Source organism: Euphorbia lathyris, chromosome 3, assembly GCF_963576675.1.
Source record: "Euphorbia lathyris chromosome 3, ddEupLath1.1, whole genome shotgun sequence".
In the NCBI taxonomy this organism is placed as follows: domain Eukaryota; kingdom Viridiplantae; phylum Streptophyta; class Magnoliopsida; order Malpighiales; family Euphorbiaceae; genus Euphorbia; species Euphorbia lathyris.
This window is the reverse complement of record NC_088912.1, coordinates 12327461-12337463: the sequence shown is the minus strand read 5'-3', so window position 1 is coordinate 12337463 and position 10003 is coordinate 12327461.

The following is a 10003-nucleotide window of genomic DNA, read 5'->3' as shown; positions in this document are numbered from 1 at the left end:
CATTCCACTCTTCCATATTTCTGTTATCTCCCACCGTTGTTACTGTTACGTTCTTGGCAATTTTCTCTCATATTTCACATATTGTGCACCATCGTATGTAATTAACAATATATCATTGTGCTTTTATGAAATTTTTGTCCATTTTTAAGGCCATTTCGAAGAAGTTCAATTGTCCAACTGATCAAGAAATTGTTGTCACCCTTCCAAGAAAATACCATTTGAAGATTTTTTTCTTTGTAATCAAAATAATAAGTTTCTAAAGTTAAATGAGTAGAAAATTAAACTCCAAAATTATAGTGTTTATTTTGGTAAGAAATCCTGTAATGGATATCTAAATGTCCCTAAGTTGGGCCAAGTTTGTAACTTAGCCTTTAAACTATCATGGCTGACGGAATAAAGAGAGTTATTTGTTAGTATTCATGGCCTTGCACAATTCTTGCGTTTTTTTATTCTTTATACACTTGTTTCTTCATAGGGGAACGGACATTATTCCTGGAAATAAGTTTAACCAAGTCTTACGGGAATATCTCAAGAAACAACATTAGTCTAGGAAAAAATCCAATATGATATAACATATAAAGTGACAAATAAATTTTTTTTTTTTTGGTAGAAAAGGAAAAGAAAAACGAACAACAACAAACTACCCAGGAATTAGCCTAGGGAAGCTAACCCCAATCCTATCTTCTAAGAGAAGAGGAGAGATGAAACTAGGGGAAACAGGAAGGGTAGTAACGCCTAACGTCCCTTCATGGCCCGTCGCCGTCAAGCGATCAGCAACACGATTCTGCTCTCTAAAAATGTGTCTGAACTCTACGAACTCAAAGGAGGAGCAAAGCCTTTTAATAGCTTTGATGAGGTTGCGACTGTTAAGACCCATAGAATGATTCTCAGAAATCATTTTGATTGCTTCCAAATTATCAGACTCCACAGAGAGCCTCTTAACACCCAGCCTTTTAGAAAGATTTATTCCAGTAAGAATAGCCCAGAGCTCCACAGAAAAGGAAGAACCCAACCCTAAATTCTGGGAGAACCCAGAAAGCCAGGCGCCCCCTGCATCTCTAAGCACACCTCTAGCCGCAATCTTACCGTTACTGAGGTAGGAAGCATCAGTATTCAGCTTCACAACCCCCTCTCTTGGCCTGCTCCATCCCACGAGATGGACATCACAACACTGAGAGGCTCTGGAAAGGGACTCTCCTTTGAAACTATCGATAATAGAGAAAAGTTTTTTCGAGAAGAAATCAGCTAAGTTTGTCATAAAAACAGTTTTATCTCCAAAAATCTCCTCGTTTCTCCATTTCCAAACTTGGTGACAGATAATAGCAAAGAAAATGTCACCATGCTCCATGTATGGAAGCAACTGTCCTCTAACACCATCAGAGAACCAGTCGACCTCAGAATGTGCCATGAAGGAAGAGAAAATATGGTGTGGAAGAATTTTCCTCCAAACCTCTTTACTATTAGAGCAATCTCTAAGAGCATGGCACAAAGTCTCAACATGGCCTCTGCATCTACTGCAAGCTCCAGAATCAGCCAAGTGCCTTCTGTGCCTATCCGAATTAGTAAAGAACTCAATAGCCATATCCTTACATATCTCTCTCTAAGCAAGGACACAAATTTAAACAAGTAACGGGAGAGAGTATACGAACATTTCCTGCAAAAACATAGTAAAAGGAACAACTCTTCTATAATTGAAAAGCAACACTTCATCTGATTACTGCTAAAGATCAGTGTGATTGACCGAGATAGAAAATAAAAGGGACTTTCTTAATAAAAGAAGAGAATGTTGATGGAGAGATGTTGGGGATATATGAAATTTGGGATGCTAGGGTTTTTGTTCATCAATCCTTTTGTTTATATATGAGATTTGAAAGGGCATTTTTATAATTAACTTTTATTTGCTACGGTTTTTGTACATGAATAATTTTGTTTATATATTTCAAAATTTAGTAACTTCTTTTATTTAATTTAATAGATTTTTATGTATTTCCTTTATCAACACTTAGGTTTAATTGTAATTTTGTAAGATAATGATGAAATTTGATCCTAACATTTCTTTTAAAATTGCAAATTTGGCCTTAACTTATGAAATAGATCAAATTTAATCATAAAATTTCCAAACGAGATCAATTTTACCTTTAAGTTACTAAACATTTGAAAAAGCTGATTTGACTACTATTTAATTGTCATATCACACATTCCAAACAAGTTTGTTGATAAATTGAAACACTCTCATACGCTTTTCGTTATTTGCAATTATATTTGTAACACAACAAAAGAGTAGACATATTCACAATTGTGATTAACATGTTTGTGGTGGACTTAGTTGTTATCTTGTTTAACATATTTTTTATAACGTATTAGTAACACATTAAATATCTTAACCATAATTGGTGTTTAGAAGGTCTGTCAATCTTTAACGTAAAGCTAATATTGATCTTTCTCAGAAACTTTAGTCTTAAATTTGGACAATTTCATAAGTTAGAGCTAAATTTTTATTTAACCAAAAGGTTAAGCTCAAATTTGGCCTTTATATCTAATTTTTCAATACCCATACACTCTTTTTATCTATTTCTTACAAATTTACTTAATTACATACTTCAAATATTATACAAGGAAAATAAAGCCATTTTGGTTTGTGATAATTTAAAGATGATAAAATCTCTCATGATAGAATAAGGGTATTGCTATATACCGCAACTTTTTTTTCATCCACCGCACCCTTTTGACATTTATACTCTCCTCATTATTTTTTTTCAAAAACTCAAATTTTTTTTTAAATTAAAATTTCGTTTTATAAATTTTGAAATTTTTTTTTACGGATTTGGCCTAAACGGACGGCGCATGCCGCTCGTCCTCAGACCGAACGGATGAACTACCCGTTCGGCCTGCGGATGAGCGGCATGCGCCGCCTGTTTGACCTGCGGAACGAGCGGAACGAGCAGCGCGCATGGCCCGTTCCACCTGCGGAACGGGCGGCACGCTGCACTCGTTCTGCCGTGCGACGGGCAGGCTGCCCGTTTAGACCTAATTTGCCCCATTTTTTGCTTTTTAACGGGGCAGCCTGTCCGTTTAGCCTATACGAGCCCCGAATAAGCTCGGAATTTTGTAATTTTTAACGTGAAGGCTGCCCGAATAAGCCCTAAATTTATATTTTTTAATTTTTACGCGTATTGTTATTACCTATTATGCACCCGAATGCCATTTTTTTTACATTTTTGCACGTATTTTTAATACATATTATGAATTTTTTATATATTCAGGAACCGTTAGAAGATTGGCAACCGGACGGCATTGATTACAGTTCCCGTTTTATAACGGACATCGTTTTCCCTTCTTGTGAAAATGTTGTTACTTGGGCAAAACTGGTAGCTATTCGAATTGGGTTTGAGATTATAATATCTTCGCATAAACATGGTGGAAAGCAAAAGCAATTGAGATGTTCACGGGGTGAACGCCATAGAGGGAAAACAGATGATGCATGGTTAATAAGAAAAACTAAAACTAAAGCGTGCAGGTGTAAATTTGAGATTATTGCCTATCAACGGTTAGGCCTTACTGGTTGGGGGATAAAGGCTAAGGCTGGATTAACTGGTCAGCACAATCATTGGTTACGTGTGTATCTAAATTAATTGTTCGTGATATGAGTTCGGCTAAAGCAAAGCCTTGTGCTATTTTAGTAGCCGTTAAAGAAAAGCATCCCAAAGATGAGTTAGAGCATACCACATTTAGTTAAATGAATAACGGCAACCACATTTACTTAAATGAATAACTGCAATAACAGTATTTTTTGTACAATGACATGAGATTTGCTTGATTCATGTTATAATATAATGAAATTAACTTTTCTCTACATATAACAACTCAGACGGAACATCATTTATAGCCGACACACCTATTCATTAATTAACATAAATATTATCATTTAAGAAAACATTAATTTCCATTATAAAGAGAGGAACAATACCATTCATGTTCCACGTTTTGAATACCACTAAAAATCATGCAAAAAACACAGAATGGAACAACTAAGATCAAATTGATTACAATGAAAAACTTTTCCCACATTTGACCCAAACAAAATCTCTCAAGGCAAAGTCCTCTCTCTTATAAACATCCTTCTTGTTCTTTCTTTGTGGTTTAGATGCATTAATATGTTAATGCAACTTTGCTCTTGATTTTCATTCTTTTATTACCATCTTCAATCTCAACTACCTCCATTCCCCGAATCCAACTCCAAGAACATCCATCTTTTATGTGATTTTTAACTCCAATCATATTTTCAATCTTCTAAGCAATCTGAACCAAAAACATTTGAATAATTTAGTAAATTTACACGTATTTAGCTTTCAATGAGCTCTAAAGCATTCAAAAATAAATTTTAACTTTAAACAAGTTGAATACACTGTCTAAGACTATATTTTCGTCCAAACAATACAGCTCACCCAGATAAAACTCGTCTCCCCTTAATAAATGAAATACATACTTAAATATGCAATTAATCGTTTAATTTCATTGTTTGGTTAGTGCTTTTGAAAGCATACTACACCGTTCCTCAGTGATGTTGTCTCACTGAGGATAGCAATTACTTAGTGATACTCAAACCAATGCATTCTTCCTTGACAAATCAATCCATTGTATAAGCAAACTCACCTCTAGTTTCACCAGCACATGCATAGGCAAAGCTGAAGATAGACAATCTCCACAACAATTTGCACAATAATATCATCCCATAGTCGAGCAAGTGAAAACTCCATATGAACATTTTTGTGAACCATATTCTTTTTTATGTACAAAAAATTTGGCAAAATTAGGCAAAGTACTTTCTTCTCCTAGAATAATATCATCAAGATAAATGAGATATTTCTTTGGCTTCAACAGAAAGTGCATCATCATCATCTGTGTCCTTGTGATCGTTGTCATTGTCATTGTTATCATTATAATCATCCCAAGCAGTGCTAGAATCATCAGCATACAACTTTGCAACAGACCTGGTATTAGCATCTGTTAACAGAAGCGCGACTTGATTTCTCTTGATGATTTCAGTTAGCAGTTTCTCAAAAGGCATATGCCCTTTGATTCAGACTCTTGCACCGTCTCTACTGGAATTTTGAGAACAGGAGCTTTATGCTGTAAGCCAGAAGGTATTTCCCTGTGGTTATATTGAGATTGAATAAATTGTGTTTCCAATGCGTGTGCTTGATTCGTATGGTTGTGTTAAAGGATGTTTGGCCAGCAGCCCCATTTCATAAATTAATCGGTTGGAGTACAACAGGCACCAAATTGCCTCTCCAGATCACAGGGTAAGTTTCAGTTACCACTGGAAGCACCTGTTTGCTTTTACTGGGTACTAGATTAGCAGCTCGAGCTGCATGAACAGTTCCATATCTTTCTCTGCACCAAGAATTATTGCCATGAACTAGAGCATAATTTACCTTTGATGAATGTATACTTTTGGTAAGCTTTACCTTCTGCATTTTATCACTTTCTTCAAATGGAGTACATGGAGATTAATAGGATTAGTATTTACAAGCAAAATAGGTTCACAAACCATTTCCAACAGTTTTATTCATCTTCCACTTCTGCAGTAATTGCAATTAGATTTTGACTTTGAAAGGAAGGGTTTACTGAAGAACTGCAATTAGAAATCTTCACAACTTTATTGAATTTTCTTAAAGTAGAAACCCCATTAGATGTATTATCCATGAGTGAAGGTATGAAATCCTTATATTTGTAGTCATCTGTTTTGTCATCAGAATTGTTTCCATTTCATAAGTTTGTTGAGGTGAAAGCCCTATATAACCCATATCAAAGTCAGATTAGCAGGCAGAATATAAGACTTATAGTATATTACTCTAATTTTTTATATTATTCTAAGAATTCATAACTGCAATATGTAAGAATCAAAACTTCAGAATAAGGTAATAAGTCAGAACATTAGTAGAAGGCTTATTTGTTGTTTTCATCATCGCTTTAAGCAACTTATTTACTTTTAGTATTTCTTAAACTAACTTCCAAACATCCTAAAGCACTTCAAATTAATTCCTCAAATCTATCTCAATTGATTGCTGCATTAATTAGTATCTTAATGTAAATAAACCAGTGGAAAGGAAAACCTAAATTGACTAATCCTTTAATTGGACCAAAATCAAACTGTGTTACTATCTATCAACACAGAACAGCAAAAATATGATCGCCCAGGGCCAGAACTGAGTTAAGTTGCCAAGTATAGAAATGGTGACAATAAAGCAATAAATTCATCATTGGCAGGAGACTCATCATTGGTATGGTATCCTGAAAGTAACTGAAATTCATCACAAAAAGGTACCCATACACCAAAGGCAGTAAAGAATATAACAAAAGTTTATACTATTATTATATATATATACATCAATTGCTATGTGAAGAACTATTCTGATTGCTAAGCCTTTACATCTAAGAACTCACAAAATATGACATTTTATTTATTCTTGGTAGGTAAAACATAAGAGGGGATTTGAGCAAGTTCAAATACAAACCACTTAGACCAAGTTCATGATGCCAAAAGATTCAAAACATATTATATCAAATAGTAAAGAAAATGAGCAAAAAAAAAAAAAATTAATAATAAATAATAAATTTGTTATATACTAATATGCATAAATTTAAAAATGTTTGTGTATATATAAATTTAGATTTGTAAACTGATCAGAAAACAAAATGAACCAATCAATAAAACCAAATATTCCGAAACAAAAACTTCATGTTTACGATAAATAACAAATTAGTAATTTTAAACCTCAACTTACTTGTAGGAATGTTTTCGCCGGCGACATTCTGCAATTAGGGCTGGAATATCCTTCTTTACATAGGAATATATTGACTTTTATTTTTTCACTGTTATTTTTCCTGCACCCATTCTCAAATATAAGCAGCTAATTTATCAAAGAATGCTTGCAGAATTCTATTTTGAGATTTGATGGAAATGATTGTTCATTATAGATAACATCTAGTAAATATATTTACAATTATCTTAGGTGTTACTATGATGAGATTCAGATTAAATGATACAATATTTACTTCCATTAGTTATGGAAATTAGTAGAAAAACAGGATCAAAAACCTGTAATCTGCGGAAACTATCACTAGGGTTGTCTGGAAGCTGCTCAATTCCATTCCTACTTCCCCAAATACAGTTTTCTGCTTTGAAGAAACTAGGTAGAAATCAGGTTCCTTTTTCTTCATTCTTGTTCAATGACAAACAGATACGTTTCCTATACAATCAACATATGCAAATCAAAATTAAACAAACAAGAAAACAAAAACTGAACATATCAAGTTTAAAATTAGTTAGAATTCTCATCGTGGAAGAAAAACTAATTAGAGATAACAAAGCCTTACTCTTCAAGGAGAGAGAGAGAAAGATAGAGGCAACCTTGTCTTCTTCTTTGCATGGATTAGGTTTTCAGGATGTTTAAGGATTCCATGCAAACTCATTTCTCTGTAAAACAATCTAGAAGGCCTTTTGGATTAGGCTTTGGGCTTTTCATAGGAAATTATTAGGGCTTTTTACATGAAAATCATATTGGTTATAAAAATTACAATTAGATCATATCACAAAACTTAATTCTAACTATGTCATTATTTATAAATTATATACCTCAATTCATAAATTTTAACCCTAAAAAATACATTATATTCTCCTAATTTATAAATCTCAATGCTTAAGATATATATATTTTTTTTGGAAGAAAACTCATGCATCAAGATAAATCAGAAGAAATAATATCCTGCAACCAGAACCGAGCAGAAAAGGACACAAACTCGCTAGCATTGGACAGGGCATGCCGTGCAACGGCATGGGCTCCCCTGTTTGCTAGGCGCGGAGAAAAAGACACTGTAAAATCGTGTCGGTTACCTAGAAGAAACTTACAATCCTGGATAATTTAACCAAAAACTGATAAATCTAAATCTTCAGACCTAATACTGTTAACCACAATCAAGGAATCACCAAACATTAATACAGTTCAGATGATAATTTGCTTTATTTGACATAATTCAAATAATAATTTGACATAGTTATAAATAATTTTTGAAAGTTGTATTTCCAAGTAGATTTTTCAAATTATTATTAGCTATAAAAATTAGGGAAATTTACATATAAATTCACTTTTTAAAAAATTTCTACAATTATGTAAATTAATGATTTTGAATTATGTGAAACTAGTAAAATCAGCACTTTTAAAAAAACTAGACCTAATCTATAAATCCTAGACCCAAAAAATATATTATAGACAACTAATTTATAAGCTCTCTAGTACTTAAAATATTTTCCGTCGGCTTTTCACACAATTTATTTAAGAAAAATTTACAAAAAAGTATAACTTAAGAAAACTAATTACAAAAAAATTAATGATTACTTTTGAAGATTTTTGAAGTCAATATTAACAAATACTCATAATTCTATTCTGACTGTGCTAACCACTCATATCCAGTATGGAGAGCATAATACATATTATCTCTAATAATACTCCTCATATTCAATCATTATTTATTAGGTTATCATTAAATTACGAAGTATTGTTATATTTATGAATAATGAGAGGCAGGACTCCTAAATAATAAATTATTAATAAAAATTTAGGGGACTAGGAGCAAAGAGAGTCTTCTTAATAATAGAGATAATCTACTAGTTAAGTGATGAGTCACTAAGAGGCTGTTGGAGTTGATTTATAACTCTCTCTCTACTCAAATTTTAACTGAAAAGCGCAACTAAGAAATTGTTGGAGATGTTCTAATGGGTAAATTACATATGTGGTATACAACGTTTATCTTCTTTCACACTTTGGTGTACAACCTTCAATTTTGCACATAAAAATGTACAACTTTTCGGTGACCTCTCACTAAAGTGTACAACCGGTAATTATGACCGGTCAACTCAAAGTTAACGCGCCACATCACCATTTTTCATCCTACAAATTTAAAAAAAAAATGAGACCCAAACTCTGATCTACGTGGATGACAATGTCGAAGAAGAAGTATTTAATATTATACCCTCGAATGGGACCCAGATTCAGGAGCTTGTAACAAAATCTCCCAGAGCAATGTCCTTTGGCTTATACACATCCTTCTTGTTATTTGCTCCTTTTATTGTTTAGAAGCAATAATATGCTAGTGCAACTTTCTTGTCGATTTCTGTTTTTTTATGGCCATATTCAATCTCAAATGACTCTATTTCCATGATCAGATTTCAAGAATATCCATCTTTTCTCAGATTTTCAACTCTGATTATACCCTCAAGCTGAACCAAAACCTCAAGTTTAGTTCATCATACTTGATGAAAAATATTATAAAGATTTCAATATCAACCAGACATGCATATACCTATTTGCAGATGAAGAGAAATAAAAAAGAGAAAAATACGTTTAGCAATCAAAATGGATGGCAACATAAGCATTCCACGCAGTTCCAATATTGCAAAAGGAAGCAGATCAGAGAGAGAATGGCATACATTCCACAATTTTTGTTGTAAATACCAATTTCTGCATTCAAATTAAATATATTTCTCTATTCACAGCTCATATACATAATATAATCAAAATGATAGGAGGAGGGACAAAAATTTGACTCAAGAGTGTCGTGCATTACTTTTTTTACAAAAAAGTTTAGGCAGTAATAGGTCTACCCACTCCCAAAGTCAGGGCAAACCAGAGATCTTGATGAGGATTTACAGTGGACTTTACAGATTACCTACTAACACATCAAGTGGGATAATTGGTGCTGATGTCACTAATGAACTCCAAGAGGCTAGTATTTCAATACATATTTTATAGAGATATATTGATGAAAATTAAACTGAATTAAATATAGGGTAAATTAAAAAAAAAACCATGTAGTTTCACTTATTGACAAAAAAGGATTTGTACTTCTTTGACAAAATGGAAATTGTGTTTAAGACCGTTAACCAAAACGGGAAAAAACAACTAACCCCGTCAATTGGGCTAACGTGGCAAGGGTATTTTTG